This window comes from Saccostrea cucullata, unplaced genomic scaffold (assembly GCF_032062105.1).
Source record: "Saccostrea cucullata isolate Sc308-1 unplaced genomic scaffold, CSIRO_AGI_Scuc_v1 ctg389, whole genome shotgun sequence".
Lineage (NCBI taxonomy): Eukaryota > Metazoa > Mollusca > Bivalvia > Ostreida > Ostreidae > Saccostrea > Saccostrea cuccullata.
The window spans coordinates 172,620-191,044 of NW_026923763.1; the positions used below are offsets into that span (position 1 = coordinate 172,620).

Sequence of the window (18,425 nt, forward strand, 5' to 3'; positions counted from 1 at the left end):
AAACAAAAGAAATCTTCACATATCAAAGGACAAAAAAAAAATAAGTTTGTTAGTTCAAACAAGATAACTAGTCTAACCAAAGTATTGTTGAAATGGTATAACCAATCATCTAAATATTTGGAGGCATTGCTATGGAATTTTCATGATACTCCAGCAAACTAACATGAATATATTAGTATTTTTTTCACATCTGTCCCTTTGTCATTTGTTAAATATCTTCTCCCATACAGGAGAAAAATGGGATACCGATGCTGCAATGATTACATTTACAACGAAACAACGACAGAATGTCAAAGCAAGTATTATGTATCAATTATGACTTTAAGATATCATATATACCCCAAGGTATATTCAATTATAATTTAGACTGATCATTTCAAAATGATGCTACATTTACTTCCATTAAATGTACTAAAATCCTCATTCTGCTCTAATTATTACTCTCAGGACAATACCTGCTTTGATCCAGTCAGCATCATTATGTTGCCAGCTGTCTGCATGGCACAGTGGTTAGAGCGTCTGCTATAGAGTCGCGAGGTAAGGAGATGATCCTTACGTTGCGGGTTCGAGTCCAACTGTTGGCGGTAGAGACCTGGCCTCCGGATGAGACCGTATAAACCGAGGTCCCGTGACGAGTTAAGTGCTGGCGAGAAAAAGATACCTCCCTGCTCAATGGCCCTTAGTATCGAGTATAAGACAGAATTTACAGCTCTACATCAGCAAGTTGTGGCCTCTTTATTTGAGTGAAAATGCTCGAGAGAGACGTTAAACAATATACAATCAATCAAAATGTTGTCACCATTTTAGGCCAACAAGTCTGAATTTATTGGTCCATTGATGAATGGCAATGATGACCCAGAATGTACGTACAAAATGTGCCTTGTTGGGCAAATATATTGGCACTGCACCGGCCTACATTGCATTGTAATTACATGGTCGTTGGCCCAATCTTATTAAACTTTAATTGAACGTTTTTACCGTGCGATTTCCTTAGGGGGTTTGATTTCGTTAAATTTAATTATTGTTTACCTGCAGAGCTCAATATTCAAAATGCCAAAGTTACACTATATATACACTACATATTCCAAAACAAGTCTTTCATTTGTTTGTAAAGGTCAACATTACGCACTTTGTGTCTAATTTTTAGCGAAAAAATTACACTTTGATACAAGATTTATTTGTTTATGTAACATCATCATCGATTTCTTTTGAAGAATACAATAAATAGCTAAGAGGTATGCATTTCAAAATAGATAATTATAAAAATCACGAATGAAAAATAAAAAGCAATTCAATAAATATATCTTTTTTTTTTAATTTTCAAAAACAGATTGTTATTATGGTAAAGTAGTGGAAGAATATTGTTGACTTTACCACAATTGCAAAATATTTATTTTTTACTTCCTTTTCCACCAATTTTCACAAAATAATTAGTATTTCCGAATGTCCATGCTCATAAATTTTATAACTGTAATTTTTTTTTCTATTTAGATCGTTTACTAGTCGTATACATATATATACAGAAAAAGACGGGTGAAGAATGTTTTAAACTTGATGCCGTTAGTTAAAGGTACTTGGACACAGATATGAAGTTATTTTTTTCTCTTCAATGTTACGACTTATATATTTTAATAGCTTATCACACAAAAATTAATTAAAAATCTTATTAAATTTAAAAGTTATTAAAATTTAAAAAAAAAATCGCGGGTTTAATTGACACATCCTTGCACTTTCACAAAATTAGATTTTACTTTTAATACTTAGGAAAAGTGGCAATCCTGTTGTGTATAAATGAAAAATATTAATACTATAATCCAGAATTTCAGAGTAGACATGTTCGAAAGCAATACAAACGCACAATATATTGTTAGTCCGTGCAGTTTTGGTGAGTAGACTTCGGCAATTGAACGCACCCGGTGAATCGTAAACAGTCAACAATAACAAAGCTCTTGCCCTGTTTACAAAAACTATGTACATAACACGAGTGTGATCGATTTGCACACAGCATTTAGCTCGGAATGACAATACTTTTGGAGGAGTTTTGCTTTCTAATATTTCTACTCTGAATAAAATTATTTTTCTGGATTAAAGTTTTAATATTTCTCACTTTCACACAACAAGATTGCCACTTGTCTGAAGGATTAAGAATAAAGTTAAAATTTGTGAAAGTGCAAGGATGTGTCAATAAAATCCGCCAAAAATTTTAAAGTTTCAATAACTTTTAAATGAAATAAGATTTTAAATTAACTTTTGTGTGAAAATGCTATTAAAATATATAATTCGTGATATTATACAGTTTTTCTAAGAAAATATTAACTTCAAATCTGTGTCCAAGTACCTTTAAGGTTTTTTTTACTCACTCATTTTACATGTATTTTGTTATAAATGGCTTGTTGTTTATGATTATGTTTTGTCATGAGTTGAATTGTTAGTATTTGAATTTGAGTGACTGAGAAATCAAGTGCAAAGTCGACTTGGGCATTACGGGGCGGAGCTCGAAAAATCATTTAATTTAATTGCTAGGATCTTCGGTCCTCTACGGATCCTTTTAAAAAATGCATAAAATCAGATTTCTGTGACATTCTAGTGTACATGAAGCAGAAAGGTTTACCAAAAAAAAAAAAACAAGAAAATTTACTCTTCTCACTGAAAAAAAAATGTTACGAGGGTAGTTCAAATAGAAGTAAAATCCGCCTGTGACGTCACTTCTTTGTTTGAGCACTCCATTTTTTTTTTTGTCAGGAATTGACAGTTATTGCAAATTTCATTGGAAACGGTATTTGTTATGTTCTTTTTCTCCTTTCCTTGCCCATACCGAAGAAAGAACTTCGAAAATTTTATCAATTTTACTTTCACACATAGAAAATATGCCACTTTTGAGAATCGATCCCGGTACCCTCGCCTTCAGAGTCCGCTGCTCATTTCACTGAACTATCGAATCTGTTGATTTACACTGGATTTAGAACTACTTCAGTGCATTTTTCCCTTTCTTTTTCCGTATGTAAATTAATTATATACTACTAATAAATATGTTTAATTACAATGTATAATTTAATTAAAAATTCTTTCGTATATATTTTAATTTAACAAAAAATAAATACAACCATTTAAGAAAGCGGTTTTTACGCTGGTTAATATACTCGTAGCATTCCATTCCTTAAATGTAATAGGCCTCGGACCCTTCGGGGCCTCGGCGCCATCACTTTTAATGAATAGAGCGGTACTTGTACATTAACCCTTACGAAAATTATACGGTATCTTTGACCCAAGCACCTAAATTTTTATCTATAAAATTAACTAAAAATCATGCATTTCAAGTAATGAACGTATCAAGTTCAAAATGTCAACATTTATTTTTTTTTGCTAATATTTTGTTATAAATTCTGAAAGCATAGGCTACATAGCACTCATTTTATAGCCCCAGTCCGCGCGCTATTTGATAACCCCTTGTAATTCAGATCAGACGTTCAGCAAATATGAAACGGACAAATTTGCACTTAGCCACTTTATCAAAAAGGGTCGATATCGGAATTTTTGAAGCGAAGATCTAAATTCATACAAGAGGCCCATAGGCCATAGCGCTCACATGAGCAAATCAGATAGGAAAAAGTACAAACCAGTATCAACTTGAGGGGCTTGTGATGGTGCATCCATATTAGTAAAGCATTTAAATCTTGTTGTTATTAAAAAAGGAATTTTTTTAAAGTATTTCCTTTCTATATATAACTATGGAAGAAATTGATCCCCTGGTATGACTCTTTCCTGTTCCCAGGAATATTGATTTGAACGAATTTAAATCTTCAATTCATGAAGATGTCAAAATGACTGAACATACCTTTTTGTACTAAAGAAGCAGACTTTTTTCTGTTTGTCTTATGTAAAATTTTGATCTCCCATCGTGGTCCCTTCCAAACTACAAGGGGTTAGGATTTAAACAGATTGAAATCTGCATTACCTTTTAAGAATGCTTCCATATACAAATAAATATCATCAATCATTGTTGTTCTTGACAAGCTTTTTTAAAGATATTTCCTAAATATTTTATTCCATGTAAAACTTCGATCCTTCATTGTTGTCCCAATCTAATCATTATGCTTTGATTTAAACAGATTTGAATTTACATTAAATCTAGGAGCTACCACAAAAGTTTTAGTTTTTCTAGTGCACTAGTTCTTCAGAAGAATATTTTTAGTGAACCTACCAAATTTTCATTATTTTTATTGTTATCACTCCTTGAAAAGGATATTGCCTTCATTTAAATTATGAAGATTACCCTAACATGGTCTGTTTGAAGTTTGATTGAAATTGACCCAGTGGTTCTTGAGAAGAAAATTTAATTTAGAACAGTTTAGAGAGCTACCGATGCCAACAGCAACAATGACAGACACCTGTTAAATTTTTATCAGAGAAGTTGCTCATTTAAACTTGATCTTTTGGCTCTGATGAGCTTATGAAGACAGAATATAAAGAACGAACATTTTCCAAGCATCAGTAAAGCAATATATTGGTTCCATTGACGCATATTTCGTATCAACATTGAACAAAACTTTTATGTCTCACATTAACTCAGATATTGGCAATGGTTGGCTCAATCACAATACAACACCATGTACTTAAAATGTGCCAACGTACACACAACAATACAAAACTCATAAGTATTTCAGTAATGCAGAACATGGGGGCTAACATTGCTACAACAACTGTAAATCAGCTAATGGTTGTACAACCTTTAAAATACACCGCTGAAAGTCAACGGAAGTGCTTTATGTGATAAATGTAAAACGTCTGTGCATTGGGCAAACATTGACCCAGCCAAATAGGCCCGAGCACTTTTTATTGCTATGCATATGAGATAAGAAACACTGGACCTGTGCCTTTGTCATTTATGCCATTTGATGCCATTGTATCCTGATATTATAAGTTATCAAATTTCGATCCATCATTGGCCAATCTATGGTATACCAAAGGTACATGTACAACCAAAATACCAGTTAAATGTAGCCACAAAGGTTGGGAAATATATGTATCTTCTCATTAAGCGCTAAAACTTGTTTTATTATTTACATGAAGATATGTTGTTTTTTTCTTTGTCTCAGAAACTATTTTAAAAAGTATAAATAAATGTACATGAACATGCATATAATTTGAACAAAAAATGACACATCGTCCATGTTCAATGATACCTATGGAAGTTTTAGAAAAGAAACTAATCAAAATTAATTATAATATTAAGCTCTCTTATAGAATGTACTGCTGGCTACTACGGTTGGAACTGCACAGAAAAATGCGCTGATGGATTATTTGGAAATGAATGCCAGAGTGCATGTCCAAATTTGTGTAGAAAGAATTGCAACCACATCAGTGGAGAGTGCCCTCGAAGTGTTTGTAAGAATATATCTATGAATGTTTTAAATGCTTTGTTTCAATTTTTTTTTCAAACTATGAAAAAATAGCTGAATGAAGATTTTTTTTGTTTTAATGATATACTGTTTTTAGTGTATATGTACAAATGTAGTTTTATCTTTTAAGCAACATATTTCAATAACATTAAACCAAAGGTAAAGATAATAATACTACATATCCATCAATATTATTTTAAAGAGGCTCAATATCAATAACAAGGGAACAATCTCCGTCTATAACGGCAACTAGAATGACTTCCGTTATAATACCATAAATATACGTAGAAAGAGCTAGCAGGAAAAAATCCAAAAGTGATAATTTTACCACGCTATTAATTGATTCTTTAGGATGGATTTTAGTTATTTTTCTGATGATTGTTTTGTCTTTTCATGGCATCAAGTTCTTATCATATTATTAAAGTACAACATTGACTGAAAACCTTAAGGCAGTAACTGCTTCACGTGAAATATATGAATTAATAAATTAGACTTTGATGGTTCGATCTCCCTTTTCGAATGTCATTGAAACTGTTATAACTGAGTGACGTAATTGAGTTTTTATCTGATACTTTTTTTCAAGTTTTAAATCCTAAATATTTTGCATAAATTTAATTTGAAATATTAATTGAAGAAGCATACATCCTTATTTCCTATGAAGCTTGTTAAACGAACTTTGATTGGTTACATGGTTACAGACTACTAATTTTACCCCTATTTCATTGACCACTCAAATAGTTCCAGTTTAAAAATAGAGGTTTTATCTTTGGGGTATTTGTGGAGCGGAATGGGGTTATTTTTGGGCATAAATGGAAGATAATAATTGGAAATTTTACTTTTCAACGCGTTGTTGGAAGGGTGTAAAGAGGCCCATATTTAACCATTCCTCGAAAGGAAAGTCAAAAAAGCAGAGTAGGGATTATTTGCGATGCCATAAAAGGACTTGCAGACTATGAATGTTCCCGAGAACTAGATAAATTTTTGGACTTGTAATGGTCTTACTCTGTGCCAAGTTGCAGGTAAGCTGAGCCGGTATAATTTTTTAAATTATTTTTTATATTATAAAGAATGGGATAGTAAAATAACTTGTAGTCTGTGTCCACATAGTCTGGTGTAAATATCCGTGCATCCGACTTGAGTCAAACGTAAATAATTTTAAAACGTGACGTCACAATGCCGTACATGTACATTCTCTATGATAAAAACCAAATAACATGACGTCACGATGCATTGTATACGCCTAGTACGTAGTAAAACACACTCTGATGTTTAATTAAAAGCATTTGATTGGTACATAGGAAATAATAAGTTATCCAGGTTCAGTCAAGAGTGTACGGGGATTTACCTCTGGTTCTATTCAATGGAATAGAACCCAGAGTAAATCAACGTACACCCTTGAATGAACCTTGAGAAATAATATTAATAATCCTTCATCACAGCTGAAATGCCTCCCATATACCCGCAATGTGGATAAAAGTAAAGAATCGACCCAAAATATTTTGACAAATACAAATAAAAATTGCACTGAAAATAAATACTAACTTTATCCTTAAAATATTTAGAGGTGGTAAATGCCTTTCAACCAAAAAAAATATTAATAAAGACGTAATTTCAATTCATATCCTCATTTTTTTCTCAGCCCAAACTAACATGCCGTATCCATTTTGACATTTGAGTCTAACTGGATTGTTCATAGAGTATGCACTAAGTTAGAGTTATCTCCCGTTTTTACGTAGGGCATTTATCATTATAATCAAAGACCTCTTTTTTTTATATTCGACAATGCTGGTTAAGCCTATGATGTTTAATCTAAAGAAGTAGTATGGACTCTTAAATCAAATAAAACAAATGATACATGAAATGTAACCGTGTGTCCTGTTTAAATTATGAATTAAGTTTTTCGGGTTAAATATAAAAGTTACATGATTATTGTTTTTCTGTTTACTTTATACCGTCACGGTAGCTCAGATGGTAGAGCACTGGATGATCGAAAGGTTGTTATTTACAATCTCTTATGCGACTGTCGTAAGTCGATGAAATTTGGAAAAACTTGCACCTGCACCATGGGCTCAAGATCTTGAATTTGGAGCAGCTTGTTCTCGGGTTGAGACCTTAAAATTCAAGAACCTGTATCATGACAGCCGCTGGAGCAATTTTGACCCCATCCCACTGCCCAATGCGCCTTTGTGCCGAGTAAAGTTACGTATTTGAAGACCTTCACTGGTATTTAGTGAAGGCTTCTACAGAAGTGAAAAATTCTCGATATTAGGGACTTAAAACAAAAAATCGATCAATCCATGGCCATATTCTTCAAAACATACTGGTATGAGGAATTACATTCATTTTGTACTTATGTAAGGATCCGCAGCAAAGAGCGTGTCTGAATATTATTCTTCTATTTATTATTTTTAACAAAAAATACGTTTGTTTGAATAATAAAACACATCTAGATCGGTTTGAATGTTTTATGAGCCTTTGAGAAATAAATTATAGTTAAATCGTTATGCTTATTAACAAAATTAATTAGGTTCACTCCAACATGTAACAAGAGGAGATGTAGCCACACTTGCTCTAGAACAAGACGGGAATATCGTTAACAGGTGATTCTTTGCAAATGCAAAAACAGGGAAGTCTCCAACCTGCTGAGTGCCAAAACATAGATTAATACGGACTCGATGTTCTGACAGTCAGCTGCAGTGACTAGAGTTCGTTTGTTATCGTGGAAATACCAAGTTCAGAGCTGTAACACAATAATGCAAATAGAATAGAATCTCTTTCTTTCCCTTTTTCTTATATATACAGAGCTTAAATTACTTTTCGAACGTTGAACAATTACAAACATCCATCTGAACAGATTTTATACGTACATATATATGTCTGAATAACATTGTAAATGCAGTAAAGAAAAAAAAAAACAATGGATATGATTTCCAACAGGTAAAAATAAAATATGTTATTTTATTGCATGTAACGATAGTTCATTATATATACACATTGTGTATATTGATATGCTTATTGTTTATTATTTAACTCACAACACTAGTACTGCACCATTTTTTAGCTAACATCCTGATACCAGCTACATTAAATAAAGATTATTTACAAGCGCTTTGGTAGCTCTTAAATGATATGGCTGCTACCTGAATGTAAAATTGATTGATGAATGAAAAATAATTCATATATATTTTTTTATAATTAAGATTATCCCGAGTAAAATGTATCTATTGTGTTCATATCATAAAATGAACACATCAAATAAATGCTGAACTAGTGAGGCAAGGTGTAAAGAAAGCAGATTTGAATAGAAATAACCTTCTTAAAGCAGAATAAGGTAGGTTATAGGAATATATCCGTCATTTCGATCGGACTATCGCTATACAGTGCATATATAAAAGGCATTGCAAAGTCACTTTTCAGTGTAATTAGTGGTCACAGGAGTAGACGGACATATTCTATTCAGATTTCGGTAGTACAAAAAATAACAGTGATTACAGTTACTTTATTCACAGAACGAAAGACTATTTATAAGCAGCTGCTTATTAGTGGCTTAATAGTAGCTTAATGATTGTTTGAAGCAGTTAATTCCTTAACGCTTTTCTCTGTTAAAGTGAAAGTGATTTTAAAATTAATTCATTAATAAACGTTTTATCTGTATGCACTATTCTCCAAATTACTATAAATTGTGTCATCAACTGTCAGGCACGAATAATCTGTATTAGTAATTCTTTTTATTTCACTTGAGTTCACTGTTTATTGCATGGCATTATGAAATCTATCGAATAAAATTGTCTACTGAAAAATAGATTTGCCACTAACTTTTGTTGCAACATATCACCCAAGCTGATTTTAGATTTCAAACAAACACTTATTTCAACTTATTTTTAAAGTAAATGCATACAATATCCCACACGTTTTTATTCTTTAAATTTAATTAGCATAATTTGTTTATGGCGATGAACTCTTCATTAGAGATGGAAAACATGGGCGCAAACTGTTCTAAAAATCGGAAACAAATTATTTTTACATTTTGTCTAAAATCATTTCTTTTATGATTCTGTACTAATGACTTTTTGTTTTCAATTTACACACAAAAAAATATAATTCGTTCTGAAATCATATAATGTAGCCCAGATTTAGTCAGACATGTGGCCTTTATTCGTTGGGATTATTTTTTGCTCTACTTTACTTGGTGACAAGGTGGAAGAAAACTGCAAAAAGAAGGGGTAATGTTCAATATATGTGTATATATTGTTTTTTCTTTAGATCAATATTTTATATCAATTTTAAATCAGAAATAAAAGCGTATCAAATGATATGATAATTTGGAAGCATTGCTAGTGAACTCTCAAGACACTTCTGCAAAATAGCAGAAATATACTATTGCTTTTCTAACATATGTTCCTTGTTTTAAAAAATAATGTTGCATTTGTTAAATATCTCCTCCCATACAGGAGAAAAATGGGATACCGATGCTGCAATGATTACATTTACAACGAAACAACGCAAAAATATCAAAGCAAGTATTATTTCAAAGATTCTAAATAATAACTATATCATACCCCCAGGTATATTCAACAATAAATTTGACAGATCAATAAAAAAAAATGTTGCTAAATTTCTTTCATAGAATGTACTTTATTTTTGCATTATCCTATAATTATTACTTTCAAAACAATATGTCCTTGTCCCCGTCAACATCATTATGTTGTCATTTGTCTGCATAGCACAGTTATTACTTTCATAGAATGTACTTCATTTTTCATCATCCTATCATAATTACTTTCAAAAATATATACGTTTCCCTGTCAACATCATTATGTTTTTAGTTGTCTGATGTCAGTTGTCCGCGAAACATATTGGTTGGAGCATCTGCTCTAGATTCCCGAAGGAAAGAATTGATCCTTACGTCGCGGGTTTGAATCCCACTGTGGGACGTGGAGAACGGTCCTACAGATGAGGCCGTATAATTCTAGGTCTCATGCTGTTGTAGGTGCTGGCACGAAAATAGACTTCCATTCTCAATGACCTTGAGTGCCGAGTATAGGACGAAATTTGCAGCTCTCCAACCGCAAGTTGCGGTGTCTCCATATAAGTGAAAAAATCTCAAAATGGACGTTAAACAATATACAATCAATTAATATATGTTGTCCAACACTTTTATTAATCATATTAAAATATATAAGCATCACCAATCATGGCTTTGCTGCTATTCAGAAGCTTTCTAGAGTTACTTCCTATATATCTTATTCCTTGTGAACTTTGACCCTCCATTGTGCACCCACTCTACCCCAATTGGATCATGATTTAAACAGACCTATGAATCTATATAAAATTGAGGGGCTATCACAGAAGCTTTAGTTTGTCTAATGCACTGGTTATTGAGAAGATTTTTTTTTAAATGCACCCACCAATTTTTGACTATTTTTAACCCTTTTTGGAAGATAATGTGGCCCTTTTTAAAATAAAATTAATTTCCCCTCACCTTATTGCAACCCGGAGGACCGGGCTGCTCTATACATATAAGTTTAAGTGTTGGTGTATGGGGATTTGGGTGGGAGAAGTTTTTTAGAACATAAACTTTAACTTCTCGCATAAAAACGTTCTCTGCGCATTTCATGTTTCATATTGTAAAATTGAAAATTAATACATTTTTGAAAATAGGTGATGCATGTGTCTAACTTCAATTTATAATTTATGCAGCAAACATTTACTTGAGGAATAGTTCAATTTTAAAATGGTATCGTGTTTGTTTGATTTTTTATCCGACTATAAGCTTTCAAAATATTCGAGACTATCATCTCCATTAATTAGACACATGCCTTTTCACACATATCGAAGCGGTTTGATGAACAAGACTCATTTTCATTGTTTACTTTATATATTTCCCGGGCGACAATTGTTGGTTACATCAATGTTTTCTTGTCATACTATGTTTTAATTTGAAATAGGAAGTTTCAAAAAAAGAGGAAAATGAGAAAAGTATATAGAGCTACCAATGCAAATAAAAACAACGACAAACAGCAGTCAAATTTTGATCAGAGAAGCAACAACTAATTAAAGAAAAGCAGAATACAGTGCAAGTAACTGTAAAACATTTAAAGCATGAACGTATTGGTACAATTGACAAACATTACGTACTAATATTTGACAAATATTTTATGCCTTATCATTCACTCGACAATAGGCAAACGATGGTTGAATCATGATAGAACATCATGCACTGAAAAATGTGCCAACGTATATACTGCCATACAAAACTCATAACTATTTCAGAACAGTGGGCCAACATTGTTTCAACAACTGTAAATCAGCTTTTTCTGTACAACTCTGTAAAATACTCAGCCTAAGGTCAACGAAAATACAGTGCTGCTATCCTATAAGTTGACAATTCTATCCTATCCTATCGTGAATCCTGCATCCACAATCCTATCCTGTGATTTCAGTCTAATTCTATCCTATCCTATCCTGCAATTCTCTGACTTTAAATATTTAGGAATTAGTTTGACAAAACGAAAAAAAAGGAATAACCAGATAAAAAAATCGGATATAGTTATGGTATTCAATTAAATGTTATATATTTTAATGGAAAAAAATATCGAGATCGGCATTCCATAATTCCCGACTCACCGCACAAATTACATTTACGATTATCATTGCCATGTTAAAAATTAATGTAAACAAGCAAATCGTAATTAATCGAGGGCAAGTACTGATTTTGCGAACATATGTAAAGAAATAAGGCTTCCAGAAGAATTAAAGAAAAATATAATTAGTGTTTTAATTTTCCTACTAACAATGTTCGGGAGACCCGGGATCGCGACTTGCGTCCGGGGTGTTATAATTAATTATTTTTAAAAATCATAGGCCTATAGGGTAATAATGTTTAAGTAAATGTTTCATGTAAAATTTTATTTTTTCCTAAACTGAGCACCATGAAAATAACATTCATGAACATGTATAGTCTAACTGTGCCTGTATAACAGGTTTTCTGTATGCAATTCTAAAAAAGAAGATATGACTGAACCATAAACCAAACAGACAAGTCAAAATGTAGATCTAGAATATCTTGACTTTCACATATTAAACATTTTAAACGTGAAATTGCCTTATAATATCAAATATTAAATGTATGATTTTTTTTTATTTAAATTCATAATTTATTTTCATTTAAAATTTCAATTCATCATCTGTTGTATGTGATATTTTTCAAACATTCAAAATATATAGTTGCTAAATAAAATTCAAGATAATCGAAATGTTAATCTTTTTTCATTTAACTTCAGTTTCTTCTCAGTTTATGGTCAACTCAGTGCCGTACAAATGTATTTTTCAATTTCCAATTTTGTTTTATGTGTGAACATTTAATAATTTATGTTTAATAGAATATATTTTCTAAATTGATATTGTCTGACAGATTGACAGTAATAAATATTGTACTCAGGTCACACATGTTCCTTAGATCTTATAAAAGATGCATAAGAAATTAAGAATTCACAGTATTTAAAGTGTGTTTTTAACTCATTCATGAGTAAGCCAGGTTTGTATTTGACCTTGGCATTTGATCTTGAATGTTAATCAGTGTCTGATTGAGAAATATTAAAATGCTCCACACATTTCCTTAGATCTTATAAAACATACATAAGAATTCACAGCATTTATACAACACATTCTTGAGTAAACTTTGTATTTGACCTTGACATTTGATCTTAAAATTTCAGTGCTTAAATGAGGAAAAATACCTTATCAAGTTCACAATATTTTTATTCAAGATGATTTATCAACAATGTTAAACAACTGAATATTCCATTACCATGAGACAAAATCATTAAAAGTATCCATGTACAGAATTTATGAATTTCAATGCAAATATCACAGATACATGTTCATGAACTTTGTTTAAATTTAAGTTTATCAATGTTTTTATTACAGTTGTATAATGTTTTACATGCATATAATTTGGCTTTCTTATCCGTCGCTCAAATATAAATTCAAATGTCAGAGAGATGGACATAAACCAAACAGTTCCACTAATGTCAACAATGCACAGAAAACAAACACTGATCTCTTTAATAAAAGCACCATGATTTCAGACTTGGGACTCTCTGACACTGGTTTGACTCTACATTTACTCTAACAGCATATGGCAAGAACTGCATTATGTACAGCTGCAAATGTGCAGGGTTTCCTGAAAAAAAAAAACATTATAGACATGTAGATTGTAAATTTTGTCACATTTCAAATTCATACACATTTAAAATGTTTTTGATTGTGATTATCTTTCACATTTCATGTACACTTGGCTTTAATTTCACCTTTTTCTCTCCCAAAAGTAATGCATTTAGAAATCATGAAAAATAAAATCTGATACTGCAACCTCAGTCATATAAAATAATAATAAAAAAAATCTTATTCAACATAATTTACTTGACTGTACATTATAATTCATTTTATCTTGTTAACTTGCTAACAAGTATGAATACATTTGTTTTAGTGACCTTTCTCTATGTTCTGCTTGTATTAATCTATTTTATGTTTTTTCTTGGTTTTCTTTTTTTTTTTTGGTCTTGAAATTTAAATATGAAAAAGAAGAAGAAAATATCTATGAAACAACAACATGATGACCAGAAAAATTCAACATTTATTTCAGTTTTACTCTCAAGATTTCTGAAAGAAAAAAAATCACTTGTTCCGAGAAACTGCAGACATGTCACCTCAAGAGAAAATGATGTTATGTATTTTAATGACCATGTAAAAATACATGATAAAAATAAAATCATACATACTTTTTAGTTTAAAATCCTTTATACTGTGATGACGCATGAGTGCAGGCAAATCCAGGCTCTGTAATTACTGTCCCGTCATGTGTTTTCGTGGTATATACGTTTTCGTGGCATTTTTTATTTTTAGGAATAATCGCACAATGCGAGATCGAAATGACGTCATATTTGCTATTAATAAAGCGGAACTCTGTGGATGTTTTCTGACCAAATGTTAAACCTTTTTGCCTTTGCCAAAATAAAATATAGCGAGTGAGTTATGCATAGTTCGCAAATTTGACAATTTGCGTAATATACTCTTATTCGTCGTGTTTTGAACTAGAATACCAAACTTACAAACTAATACCTGGCGATTCTGCACATCATCGTCTGTTAACTATCTATACAGCTACCGGTCATGTGACAATAAGATGGAATTTCCCACTTTTGATATTTTTTCTACGGTGATCTAGTAACGTCATTTTTTATATAATTTTCAAAGAAAATATTGGGGGTGTTAAAATGTTATATGATAAAAAAAAATATTGTGCCACTGATAATAAATTGAATTAAACATTTCATTTCTTTAAATATACATGGAATTTATATTTTATAACATGAAACATACGAATAAAGCTTTACAAAATTACTTCTAGGCCACTCAAGGGCCACTCTTGAGAAAGAGAAAATTTTTACATTATTTAGCAATACAGCTTAGGCACGCCTAGATAGATGTGGTCTTAATTAACAACAAATAAATTTCCATGTCAAATAATGTAATCATTTTGTCAATTAACTAGTATTTTTGACACTGTAAAATTTTGATGGATTTTGTTCGACTAGATTTCCAGAGTTTACTTGTTTTATAAATACCACGAAAACATATGACGTCAGCAAAAAAGTCGAAAGGGCAACTTTGCAAGAATTCAATGACCTTCTGAACAAATAACAAATGATATGTGAGTTAAAATCATTTTAAAATAAGGAGAATTATTGTTTGTATATGTGATAAATAGCAAACATCTCAATTATGGAGTCTTGAAGCACTTAATTACAAATTCACCGTAATGCCACGAAAACTCATGATTCGAGGGTATGAATATTAAAAGATTAACTTATGTTTCATAACTCATAATACATCATACATACATGTACAAAATGTATATGCACTGCTGACTGAGCTTTTTAAACATTTAAGCAGTAGCATTAGAAATGGTTATGATGATTCTACATTCATTTATTATAAATTACACTGAAATGAAAGAAACTTTTTTCTGACCTTATTAGGGAAATGATAAGAGTAACAACCTGATTAAGGCATAATACATATGATTGTTTTAGTCTTAGAGCTCACTGATAGCTGATTGAATCATATGACAGAGTATTTTTAAATATTTATCCCCCCTTCTGTCTACACTACTTCTTTTTTCCGCACCCAATTTTTGTTTATGTTAAATACAATAAAATTTTTATAGTCTAAGACATTAGAGCATTGTTTAAAGGGATAAATATGCATAAAAATGCAAACATGTACAGTGTGTAGTATACTTACATGATCTCGCACGTCATCTATTCAAGTCCGCTGTTGACGGTTCCTGTGGAATTATCCAAACAAACAGAGCATATTTAACAGAAAAACATGTCATTACACTTTTACACAAGTAAGAATCGTTAAATTATCCAATCAAGCTGAAGAAAAACGGTCTTTCGATGCCTGGACTCTTCGTTGTTTACATTCCGAAATTCTTCCGGTGATCGTTCACGGTTAGATCGTACGCCGTGTTACTCGAAGTTTATAATGTAAATCTGTGTTTAGAGAAAAGAATTTTTTATTTTCTATTGAAATTTTATAAATATTTCTTTTGTAAACATTTTATATCGTATTTCGTTTTTGTAATTTATTCTGAAATATGAATGAACCCTTGCTCGAATCTGATTGGCTGTAGGATACAGGATAGGATAGGATAGGATTGGATTGGATTAACTTCTATATGTTTCTATCGTGAATCCTCAATCCTGAATCCTATCCGATCCCATCCCATGTCAACTTGTGGGATAGCAGCACTGTACCATATCTGACAAATGTAAAATGTCGAATAGCCGAATAGGCTACTTAATTGCAATGTATACGAAAAAGACACACTGGACAAGTGTTAACCAAGCCACTTGAGACCATTTTATCTGGATATTACGAATAAGTACAACATATGTTATCAAACATTGACCCTTCATTGGCCAATCTATCTTATACCGGTCTCAACGTAAAACCAACATTCCAGTTCCATGTAGATTATGTGTTTACTGACTGGGGTGTTGTATTTGTACAAATTTTAAATCATATTCTAGCATTCTTTGTCGAATGAATAACATTAAAATAAGAAGATATATAAATAATTACCTGCATATCTTCTGATAAAGCATGCAAATTTGTTTTAACATTTACACTTATTTTGTTATTTTATTTGCCTCAAAAATTCTTTAAAGTAGTAGTTAAAAAATATGTTAATTGGAAAAAAAGATATAAAAAGCGTCTCTTCTGTGTGCAACGATACATTTGGAATTACTAAATAAAAAGAAAATGACTTAAAATACTAATGATATATATTTTTATCATAGGATGCGATGTTGGCTATTTTGGTTGGAACTGCACTGAAAAATGCCCTGACGGATTATTTGGAAATGAATGCCAGAGTGTATGTCGAAATTTGTGTAGAAACAATTGCAACCATATCAATGAGCAGTGTCCTCTAAGTATTTGTAAAAAAAATATCTATGAACATTTTCACTTGCTTAAATTCAGCTTGTATCTTTAATAAAAAGTTGAATGGAGATTTTCAGTAAAATAAACCAAAACGACAAGAAAGATAATAAAGCTACATTTTCATCAAAATCATTTTCAAGAAACTCGATATCTAAATAAGTATAAAAATCTCTCTCTACAATGGGATCCAACATGACTTCTATCATATCACAGAAAATATACGTAGAGGAAGCTGGCAGGAAAAAATCCCATAGTTATACTTTTACTAGAATATTAATTGTATGCACGGGTCAATTTTTGTTATAGTTCTGATAATTGTTTTGTCGTTTCACATCATCAAGTTCCTTTCAAATTATTACAGTACAGTATTGACTGAAAGCTTGGGGCAGAAACTGCTTCAGGTGAGATATTGGAATTAAGATTTGAAACTTGATATTTCGATCTTCCCCTTCCAATGTCAATGAAACTGATATAACTCATTTACATAACTGAAGGTATACTGTATTCGACATGTTTTTTTTTTACTTTAAGATATTAAAACGTTAGCATAAAATCAGTCTTTAATATTTATTGAAGTAGCAAACTTCCTAGTTAAAGTAATCTAACTGGATCTTAGGAAAAATCCTTCACCACAGCTAGGATGCCTCACATATACTCGCAATGTACCCAAAAAGAAAGATTTGCGCTGAAGATGAATACCAACGTTAACTTTATTCTCTAAAACCTTTTCGATGTTGTTTATTGTTTTTAACCTAAAAGTTAAAACTGATCATTATAAAGACGAAATTTCAATTCATTTTCTCAGCTATTTGTCTCAGTCCAAATTTACACTCCGTATTCATTTTGACTTTCGAATTTCTCTGGATTGTTCATTGAATATGCAGTAAGTATGTTTCCTTTTCTACGTAGGAAATTAGTCATTAAAATGATAGAATATTTTATATACAAACCTACCTGTTCAAGAAAGATTAAAATTTACATTCTCTTCTGCGAGTTTCGTAAGTCGATAAAAATAGAAAGGACTTGTTCCTTCACAATGGGCTCGGGACCTTGAAGTGGGAGTTGCTTGTTCTGGAGTTGAGACATTAAAAATTCGAGAACCTGTATCACGGCAGCCGGTTGCGCGATTAAGACCCCCATCCCACTGCTCCATGCGCCTTAGTGCCAAGTAAAATTAAGGTAAAGATCCATACCAGTCGAAAAAAAAATTAGGGACCTACAGATTTTTTTTTTATTTCTCAGAATCTTAACTATTTGTCCTTTCCAGATATGTGTGAATTTTGGGATCAACCGGGCCTCCTTTTGAAAGGATTGTTACTAAAAATAGACATAAGCTCGTGAAATTACGGAAATGCAGTAACTAAGATATTTATGTTAGCTTTATAATATTAAAAGCAAAAGAATTTAATTAACATATGAATTGTAGAGAAAATATATTCTTGTTTAAAGGTTTGATTATTTTTTTTTATTCTTCTGATCCCCTTAACATTACTTTCTAGGGCGATTTAA

At 31.5% G+C, this 18,425-nt stretch overlaps 1 long non-coding RNA gene across 1 annotated transcript; it reads right to left on the reverse strand.

The window, feature by feature from the left end:
* Positions 1 to 13,046: 13,046 nt before the first annotated feature.
* On the reverse strand, positions 13,047 to 16,034 carry LOC134264866 (uncharacterized). Its single transcript, XR_009991634.1, has 4 exons — positions 15,708 to 16,034; positions 14,183 to 14,240; positions 13,551 to 13,584; positions 13,047 to 13,518 (listed from the first exon to the last, which is right to left on the reverse strand). It is a non-coding gene; the product is annotated as an uncharacterized LOC134264866 (long non-coding RNA).
* Between the last annotated feature and the right edge of the window lie 2,391 nt (positions 16,035 to 18,425).